Source organism: Pipistrellus kuhlii, unplaced genomic scaffold (genome assembly GCF_014108245.1).
Source record: "Pipistrellus kuhlii isolate mPipKuh1 unplaced genomic scaffold, mPipKuh1.p scaffold_m20_p_5, whole genome shotgun sequence".
NCBI lineage: Eukaryota > Metazoa > Chordata > Mammalia > Chiroptera > Vespertilionidae > Pipistrellus > Pipistrellus kuhlii.
In genome coordinates, this window is record NW_023425551.1 from 79,041,242 (window position 1) to 79,045,988 (window position 4,747).

A 4,747-nucleotide genomic window follows, 5' to 3' on the forward strand; every position below is an offset into this window, starting at 1 on the left:
AAGGAGACACGTGAGGGACCTGGGCTGCATGCAGCCAGCAGCTGAGAAGGAGAAAGGCACCCAGGGCTCCTGTGAGTTCTGGGCCCAGTGCAGGGACCGGGGTGTGTGTGTGTGTGTGTGTGTGTGTGTGTGTGTGGTATTGCAGGCCTGAGGATTCCTGGGAACGGCACATCGCCAGGCCTGGTGGACAAAGGCCTGGAATAGGAATAACAAGGGGCCTGACTGGTTTGGCTTGGTGGATAGAGCGTTGGCCTGCGGACTAAGGGTCCCAGGTTTGATTCCAGTTGTGGGTGTGCCAGAGGCAGCTGATTGATGTTTCTGATTCTCTATCCCTCTCCCTTCCTCTCTGTAAAAAAATCAATAAAATATATTTTAAAAAAAAAAAAAAAAAGGGAGGGGCCTGTGAATACGCGTGAGCACAAGCTGGGGGAGGACGTCAGGGGGCCCAGGCCAGGCGGGACGGAGGCCGGGCCCACAGAGCAGCCCCGAGGCCTGCCTGTCGAGTAAGCTATGGCTGCATGTCTCCTGAGTTACGGGAAAAGAACAAAGTTAAAGAATGACAAGCACAGGGAAGTCATCAACCCACACACACACTTTTAACTGCAAGAAGTGAACACGTCTGTGACATACGTTCTCCACACGGTGTAAGTCTTCCAAGCTTGCAATACATTGTTACAGTCAACATTCTGTGCTGAGCAGTGACAGCGTAGACCGTTCCGAGCACAGTGTTTGGGGCAGGTGCCCGCGCCCTTCTGCTCCCAGGCCCACCCAGGCCCACCGTCCCGGCGCTGCCGGCTTCTGTCCGTGATGACGTGATGGTATGATGACGTGATGGTGTGATGAGGGCAGGAGGCCGCCGAGCGGAGCTCAGGCTTACCTCTGCCTCCCAGTCTCCCCGCCCCAGGCCTGTCCCTGGCCTTCCCGCAGGAGGGAGCGTTTTCCGAGGGCGGAACCACAGAAAGAAGCTTGGAGGGAACGTTGCCTGAGGTGGGACTGGGGTCCCCCCTGGGAATGTCTCGTGTCAGATCCTGTCCTCAATTCTCACAGCCAAGTGGAGGGATTGGTTCTGAAGAGGTCGCTGGAGTTGGAGCGCTGGGACGCTGCTGTGTGTGAGTTACGGTGGCTTCACAGGGTGGCCTCCTCCACCCCGAGTGGTGAGGGGGGACGAGGGAAAAGAAGTAGATGACCCCACTCCCCAATTTCTGTTTGAAACAGAAAACTAAACGGGTCTCCCTCTTCTCCGGCGCGGGGAGCAGCCCGCCGGCCCGTGTCCGGGCAGCCAGGCCGCGGCCGGACGTGTGTGACGTTCCTTCTCCCCACCCTGAAGGCCTGGCCTCCCCGCGTCTCCAGAGGAAGGGAGATGACAGATGACTGAGCTCTAATGCTTCAGTTATGCGGCAGGGAAACCAGCAGCTGGGGCTGGCAGCGGACGGCGGCTGGAGGCGTCCCGCAGGCCAGCCCTTAGTCACGCGGTGCCGGGGGTGGGGGGGTGCACACGGGGCGAGGGGGAGCACCTGTCTTGTCTGAGATGCTTTTGTGGGAGACACTGCTGGGGGGGGGGGTGCAGGGGGGAGGCGGCCAGGAACGCGCTTGCCGACGGGGACAGCACATCCCAGAGCCTCCCATCTTCCCAGGGCGGCAGGCCCCCTCCCAGCACGTGTCCTTCCCGCCGCGGCCCGACCACGTCCACTTCGGACACAGCTGTGCGGGGCCCACGGGGAGATCTCACCTCCCTCCCTCCGTCAGAGCCCATCTCCGCCCGCCCTCCGTCATGGCTCAGGGGGTGACGGCCCCACTGAGTGAACTGGTGAACTCAGGGAATTCCTCCTCCATGCTCGGGAGAACTCAAACGCCCAAAGAGCACGCTGCTCCCTGACGGGTTCAGAGGTGGACAAGATGGCCTCTGTCCATGCAACCAGGCGCGCGGCTTCCCCCTCCTGACACTTGGCCCTCCTGCTGGACCTCTGCTCTGGGTCCTCAGTGCTCACCGCGGAGGCCCCCGGTGAGTGAGCAAAGCCACCCGGGCGACAGCAGAAGGACAGGCCACACCTGCAGCTAAGGACCGAGGTTCTGTTAAGACAGCTGCTCCTACTCTGGCCGATGCTGGGTTTGGGGAGAAAGGAATAGGAAACAGAACCGAAAAACAAGTGATGTAAGCTCCAGGGGGACCCACAGCTGGAACTGGGCAGACATCTGGAAATGAGGAGTGACGGGAAAATGGCTGGACACTGAGTTTTCAAATGGCGAGGGAAAAGTTAAAGACTTCTTTATAATAGTCATCTGGTTAGATTCTCTCCTTCATTTCGGTCCAAACAGTTTTAAAACAAATGCCGAAGAGTCTCCCCCTGCTGGTGGACCCCGCACCGAGCCGCCTCCCCGTGGGGGTCACGGGGTCCTGCACGGCTCCCCCGGCACCGGCTGCGCTGCGGAGGGAGATGCTGCGGAGCCCACTGCCCACCGCCACACGGAGCTGCTCTAAGCCCGGCTCTTTACTCGTAAAATGAGGGTCTAATAAATGGTTTAACGGACTGAGACAAGATCAAGAGACCATGGACCACACCAATGTCACTGGCTCCTTTCTCTTAAAAATGAGCCCAAGCCTGCCTATTAAGCTGTTTATAGACAGGTAGATACTGTTTTCATAAACCGTGATTCCCTGACTCTCTCCCTTCCCTAAGAGGAAGAGGGAGTAGGGGAAGGAGAGGGGCAGTCTGTTTAGTCCTTGACCTCAGGCCATCTGGTTTCGGAGCAGCCTTCCTCCCCAGTCTGTGCTCCGGGACCTATAAACAGTGAACCTAACCCATGTGTGGAGGTCACGTCACCTCTGAGTAAGCAAGTCCCTCTTCTTGCAGCCCTGTGGCTCTGTCTTCATCTAGTGGAGTGGGAGCTGGTTAGGTGGTTCCCCTGACCCTGCTTCCTCACGAGATGCCCTTTCCCACAGCGGGTCACCGAGGGCCTTTGGACGCTTCCTTGGAGGAGCGGAGAGCGAGGTGGGCAGGGAAGGCCCGCAGCACCTCACACAAGCCTCGGAGAACCAAGGGCAGGCTGGCACCCCCGCCCACACCCACCCAGTCATTTCTGTAGGACGGTGGGTGGGGGCTGCAGCAGAGGTGGCAGAGGGCCCTGGCAGTGGTGGGTAGGGACCTGGGCCAAGGCCCTTGCACATATTTCGTGTATTAGGCCTCTAGTCTACACCGAGTGGCCAGATTATGATGATCTCTGAATGCATCATAATCTGGTCAGTGTGTGTGTGTGTGTGTGTATATATATATATATATATATATATATATATATATATATATATATATGGCTACTATGCAAAGTGTCCCCTCAGGAGTTTGGTCACTCGCTACGACGTGCTGAGCACCAGGGGCAGCGCAGAACATGGTGGGCAACTGGTAGTGGCGGTGGGGTGCTGAGGGAGCGAGGGGGGGAGGAGGGGAACCCTGCAGTGGCGCATGCGTGGGTGGTGAGGGAAGGAGTAGGTGGTGATGTGGGGAACCTGATCACCAGCCAGGCTTAGGGACCCTACCTGTGTACGAATTTTGTGCACTGGGCCTCTAGTTTGCATGTATTCAGCAATTAAGAGCAAAAATCATTTTGAGAATTTCTCTTCTAACTGAAATGTACATTCAATTCTGAACGGGACAGGTTTTAATAAAAGGAGCAGCATATGCACACATCCTCACTTAGCAGAGCCACGCACTAGGTTGGCCTGTGGCCAGCTCAGGGCTGAGAGGACTTCCCAGGGGTGCCCCGGAGCACCATCACAGGCAAGCGTTTCTTAGCTTTCAGAGTTTTGAGCTGAAGTGAGAATTTTCTGAACATTTAAGGTATGAAGAGCAGGAATAAAATGGGAAGGAACACAGAGTAATTCATAAAAATGAGATAGAAGCCGAAACCGGTTTGGCTCAGTGGATAGAGTGTCAGCTTGCGGACTGAGGGGTCCCACGTTTGATTCTGGTCAAGGGTGTGTACATGGGTTGCGGGCACATCCCCAGTGGGGGGGTGTGCAGGAGGCAGTTGAGTCGATGTTTCTCTCTCATCGATGTTTCTAACTATCTGTCCCTCTCCCTTCCTGTGAAAAACCAATAAAATATATATATATATTAAATGAGATAGAAATCTCAACCATTAAAACAGCTGCTTTGCGCTTAAGGAAGCCTCCCTTTCCTTAGCCCGAAGGGCCTCATTTAAAGAAACGGAGCGGCTTCTCAAGAGCTTGTTTACGCCCAATGCTCCTTCCCACGTGGGCAGATAAGGACGTGCAAGGGCTCAAAAGGCTGCACAAAGCTGGCTCTATGTGTGCACCCCCTCTCTCCCCCCCCCCCCCCCCCCCCCCCATTGCAAACCTCTTCAAACCACTGCTTAGCAAGCGTGACTTTCACATGGACAGAAAGTCTTGTTTTCCTGCATTAATCAACACAAGGCGCTGACTGCTCCACAGGAACTCCCTCAGGTACAGCTCATCCCAGCTTCGCTGAAGCCCGAGGCGGCGGCGGCGGCGGCGTCTCCACCCTGAGCTCCGCGAACCGCTTGTCCTTGACAAGCCGGCAGGAGCGTGGCTCTGAGGGGGCCGGGGCAGGGGCCTGCGCCCCTCCCGCCGTCCGCCTGGCCGTGACTGACAGACCCTCCTGTGTCCATTCGCTTCCTGCCTGCAGGATGTTTTGTTTTTCTTCGCGGTGGTGGTGGTGTTGGCATGACCAGACACCCAGAGGTGTCAAAGGAAACAAGAAAAGAGCCATCC